Consider the following 6,000-nt stretch of genomic DNA (forward strand, 5'->3'; position numbering starts at 1 on the left):
GCTGCAGGTTTGTCAAGAGTGAAAATGCTAAAAAGGACGATGTCTTTCCACTGCTCAATGGACTAGGATATGTTCAACAGCGTAAAAATGATAAACCTGCTATCATCAGATATTACCACTGTTCCAAGGAAAAGCATCCTGAAGAATTTCATGAGAGATTACTGAGACTGTACCTTCCTCACAGATCAGAGCAGGAACTAAAGAGAAACTTTCCTACATATCAGTCTTTCTACTCTTCTGGATGGGTCGTGCTACCCGGATCAAACCATTCTGTCTATGTGAAGAACATTGTCAAACACAACAGAGACAAGTACGAGAAACACAGTGAGGCCATTGAAGAAGCACTGGAGGAGTTTGAGGAGAACAGAAACGTTGTGATCGATGAATGGTGTAATCTTGCTCCAGAATCTGAAGTTGTGAGGTTGGATTGTGATGAGGACCTGCTGGTAAGAGAGCTAATCAATGAAAACGAGCAGGAAAATGTTCCTGACCTTTGTCCTCAGTCTGATGCTGCAACAGAACTCAGTGCAATCAGACAAGCCCCTGCCATTGATCCAACTGTTCTCAGACAAATGTATCAGAACCTGAACCAGAAGCAGGCCTGTGTGTTCTATGCAATCAGAGACTGGTGCATCAAACGTGTCTGTTCTGTCAATCAAGAGCCATTTTTCTTCTATGTAAACGGTGGTGCAGGAACAGGAAAGTCACATCTGATTAAATGCATTCACTCAGAAGCATCAAAGATACTGAGCAGACTGCCAAGACATGCAGAGGAAGCCGACATATCGAGCCCTACTGTTTTTCTCACTGCATTTACGGGAACTGCAGCTTTCGGGATTGGTGGAACAACGTTGCATTCTCTCCTCCGCTTGCCTCGCAGTTTAAAACCTCCCATTCAAGGACTTGGCAATAAACTGGATGAAGTCAGAGCTGAACTGTACAATGCTGAGATCATTATCATTGATGAGATTTCTATGGTTTCCAAGCAGCTTTTCGCCTATGTGGATGCCAGACTGAAACAGATCAAGGGTAATAACAGACCTTTTGGAGGAATGTCAGTCCTAGCTGTTGGAGATTTTTATCAGCTGCCACCAGTACGACAGTCTAAACCTCTCTGTGTGCACGACCCATCTGAGATTGACCTATGGCAGGAACATTTTCAGATGATCACCCTGACTGAGATCATGCGTCAGAAAGATGATGTTGCCTTTGCAGAAATGCTGAACAGGATTCGAGTGAAGGAGAAAGATGAGGAACTGTCTGAGTCTGACAGAGAATTGCTGACACAAGCCATCACAAAACCAGAACTTTGTTCCACCGATGTTCTGCACATTTTCCCCACAAATAAGTTGGTTGAAGATCACAACTCAGCAACGCTGTCTCGGTTATTTTCTGACATCATCACTATTGATGCAGACGACTTCCAGAAAGATTCTCGATCAGAAAGAATGACACGGCAAGACAAACCCAGCAAAGGAGGACGCAATGATTTACCTGACACCTTGAAACTTGCGGAAGGAGCTCGTGTCATGCTCACCAGAAACATCGACATACAGAAAGGATTGGTGAATGGTGCCTTTGGTACTCTGATGAAGGTGATTACTTCTGAGACGAATCAACGCATCACAAAGCTTGGGCTGAGAATGGACAGTCAAACAGCTGGAAGACGTAGTGGACCTGCAGGATCTGACGATCTGGTTTACGTGGAGAGAGCAGAGGATACTGTGAAACAGAAAGGAGTGGTACGTAGACAGTTCCCCGTAAAGCTGGCCTTTTCTTGTACCGTGCATAAAACTCAAGGCTTAACGACACATGCAGCTGTAGTTTCCTTGAAGAAGATCTTTGAAGCAGGCATGGCTTATGTGGCTCTAAGCAGGGTGACTTCTCTCAGCGGACTGTATCTGTTGGACTTGGATGAGAAGAAAATCTACGCCAACCCTGAAGTTACTGCAGCCATCCAGACCATGAGACAAGCCAGTGTGGATGACATGATGCCTCTTCTTCCTCTGAGAGAAACCGTAAGCAGGCCTGACACTCTGACCGTCGTCCATCACAACACAGAGGGACTGCCTTCTCACATCGATGACATCAAGAGACATCATGAACTGTGTCTGGCCGATGTACTGTGTCTAACCGAATCTCACCTGCAGGGCTCCTTTGTTGCAGACACTCTTCAGCTGGATGGATTCACCTTGTACAAGCGTAACAGACACGTGTCGTACACAAACCTTCCGCAGATGGCCAGCAGATGTGGTGGTGGAGTTGCTGTTTATGTGCGAAACCACATTCAGGTGCATGAGAAACAGTATTTGCATAATGTGACTGATCTTGAGTTTGTAGTTCTGAAGGTTGAGGCTCCAGTCCAGGCACTGATCGCAGCGGTGTACAGACCCCCCAGCTACAGTTTGAGGCGCTTCCTGGAAAACATGGTAAGCCTTCTGGATGCACTGGAGATGATGGACTGTCACCCTGTAATTGTTTGCGGCGACTTTAACGAGAATCAGGTACCCACTTCTCCCAAACCCATTTTGGAGCTGTTCCAGTCTAAAGGTTATACACAGCTGATCACATCTGCCACCACAGACAAGAACACACTACTAGATCTTGTATTTATATCCCAGCGTCAGCAGTGTCTCCATTCTGGTGTGATGAGGACGTACTGGAGCTACCATAACCCCGGTGTTCTGCATCCTTTCCACCAGTGACCCATGAACATGTGTGGTGAGTTTTAAAGAGGACGTTCATTTGAAAAACACTTTACTTTGTATTTTGGTGTACAGATCAGTGAAAAGTGTGCAAAAATTTAATAAATCATGAAGAAATCATGGTACAGAGAAATTATGGGAACAGAAATAATGATACAGAATATTTATGGAAACAGAAATAATGATACAGAATATTTATAGAAACAGAAATAATGATACAGAATATTTATAGAAACAGAAATAATGATACAGAATATTTATGGAAACAGAAATAATGATACAGAAATTTGATGGATAGAGAATTAATGGTACAGAACCTTTATGGATAGAGAATTAATGGTAGAAAATAATTATGGAAATAGATTTTTGGCCTGTGCATTTACCTGGGTGGGTTGGGTTTGGGTTGGTAAATGCACAGGCCAAACATGGTAAGCCTTCTGGATGCAGAAGAATTCCCATGAAGTGCAGCGGCTGGTTTTGTACAAACCAGCCGCTGCACCTCATGGTAAGCAGCTGTACTGCAGCAACTGCAGCACAGTTGCTGGTTTTGGACATACCAGCAACTGTTTGCAGCATCCAGAAGGCTTACCATGCAGTACAGCTGCTGGTTTGTATACATCCAGCAGCTGTACTAAAGCTGTTCAAAATAACTACATCAATACACCAGAAAGCATGAGCTTCCTGGTGTATTGATATACCAGCTGATACCCACAGGGTGCAGGGCATGGTGGGTTGGGGGTGGGGTGGGCAGTCAAAGGAACCATCACTGATTTATTCAGCTATTCACAGTTTCATTGCACTATCTGTGTGTACTTAGAGCTGAATGGCCAAATCTTTGACACGAGGATGTTTTTACCGGCAGAAAAGATGTTTTTGTTTAGAAATTCCTTTTTTAGACGTGTGTACTCCAGACAGGAGACATGTTCTCCTGTGTCCTCTGTGACAACTTCATCCAGCACAACCATCTGCAGCAGATCTACACCATCACACTTCTACATCATCTTCATGAACTATTGGTGCAAACAAGAGACACCACTGCTGGACCACACAGAGAAGTCTTCTACATGCTGCCATCCCAGTCTTTCTTCAAGTAGGTGATGAAATGTCACCTGTGAAGCTTCACCTGACCGCCTGACTGGGCCTAAGAAAGATTATTGACATCATGCTGCCATGCTGCACACCAACAACAGAGGAAGCAAGACTTCACGGGACTAAGAGACTCCTCCTCCTCCTGCCAGTGACCTGGGTTCCTCACAGTAGAAGAAAAGGTAATGAAATTATTCATTATTATTGTAATTAATATATATTCATCCATGTTGCAGATTACAGCATCTAAAGAACATTTGCTTTCTGTTTATCAGCTCTTCCTCTGCTGTGAGTCTTTCTTTTCACCATCGATCCTCATCAGAATACTGTCATCAACACTCCCAAAGCATCTGGGTGTGAAACTGCACTGGCCAGGAGAAGACTGGACCTGCAGCACATTTAAGGTATTTCATTATCATGTGTTATGCAGGCTTTCAGCTGGTGGTCTTAGAAAAATTGAGTTAATAACAAAATGTGTTTATCCATTTCTTTTCCTCAGGACCAGTTCCATGTTCATGCCTGCACGACACCATCAAAGAGTAACCTGTGCTGACTCTTGAGTCAGAGACCAGCCATGTTGCTGCAGGGAAACGTTGCTGAGGACCAGTCAACATTTCTGGACTAACTTCCTCTTATCTGTGTAGCAAAAGGCCTTCTCAGTAAGACTCAACCTTCCTGTGTGCAGCAGAGACTGCACTGGTCCATGGAGGCAGCAGATGATCAGCCTCTGGAAAAGGAAACCATCCCATGGTGATCACACCGTACATCTTCACTGTGACAACATGTTCTCAGACTCTCTGGTCTGCACCAACACACAACAGAACTGAACTCAGCTCACACCATCCATCTTTGTAAAGACTATATTTTATAGTACAGTTTCATATTATTTATAGTTAAATAATTAGTTTTGCAGTGATAACAGTAATGAAAGAATCACAATAACTGACAATTATAATAAAAAAATTATTTGAAAAAACAAATTTTTAATATAAATTATAGGTTCATAATTGCCAAGTGAATTCTATTAAATTAAAAATAGATTATTTCCCTGATAATAAATTATAATGTTGTAAAGGTTTTAGTTTTCTTTGTTCTGTTAGCCTTCTCTTTGGTTCCTTTGACTGCCCACCCACCCGAAGACACTCTGTTTATCTTCAGAGTGTGTTGGGGTGTGAACAATTGTCCATATTCCATATAATCATATGGAATATATAATATGTATATATTTACATGAATGTGTCTGTATGGGTATGTGTATATACATATTTACAGTATTTTGTGTCAGTTGCTATTATTGTATATTATAAGAATAACAGATATGTTTATAATTATCATTAGAAATGATTATTACAGTACAGTAATTATACTGATTATTTATAGAAAGCATCCAGCGGGACTCACACATACATATGTTAATCTTTGGATGCTGACTGTGCCTAATATTTAGGCCTTAACAATAATAAATTGCCTAAGTGAAATAGGACTTTGCAATGCCATTTCAAAACTTGGCATTTTCCACCATAAAGACTGCAAATGCAGCTAATAGCAGGTCCACAATTCAGTTAACAACCACAGCATCACAGTGTTGAAGCTGAAGAGACGGCCAAGCTAGCAAAGCCTGGAACATGTTTGTGTGAGTCCTGCTCAAGTGTGGGGTATCTGCTGGTATGTAGGTAGAAAACACATATATACACTTAACCTGGACTAATATAGACCCCAGTTAGAGACAAACATCATATAAAGAATATAATGTGACCAAATATATTGACAATGATCCTCAGGGTGTTCAAAGTGCTTCTGAAATGCCCACAACTAATGAGGAGGTCACACAGGCCACATCCAGAGATGTGAGTCTTCCTGTAGTTTTACGTTCAACCTGGGGTAATTCTGGTTATATGTACATAAATTACGCTTTTAATATGATTATCTGGAGTGGGGCTGGGTCTATGAAAGACTGTGTACCCACATCGAAGCACAAAAGAAAAGTCTGATGGGATGTGGCTCCACATATCCATTTAAACTGTGATATGTATTTTTTTAATTACTATTAATGCCCAACAAAGGGTGATGTTTGTTTGAGTGTGTGCTATTAATAGCTTTTTGATTTTCAAATGTATTATTCCATATAACTGCTGGCATTTAATATGATTACGTTTATCAAACAAAGCCAGTGCTTTCTGTAGGGTGGAGAATTCTCTTTTTTTTGTTG

The sequence above is a fragment of the Melanotaenia boesemani genome, chromosome 2 (genome assembly GCF_017639745.1).
Source record: "Melanotaenia boesemani isolate fMelBoe1 chromosome 2, fMelBoe1.pri, whole genome shotgun sequence".
Classification (NCBI taxonomy): Eukaryota; Metazoa; Chordata; class Actinopteri; order Atheriniformes; family Melanotaeniidae; genus Melanotaenia; species Melanotaenia boesemani.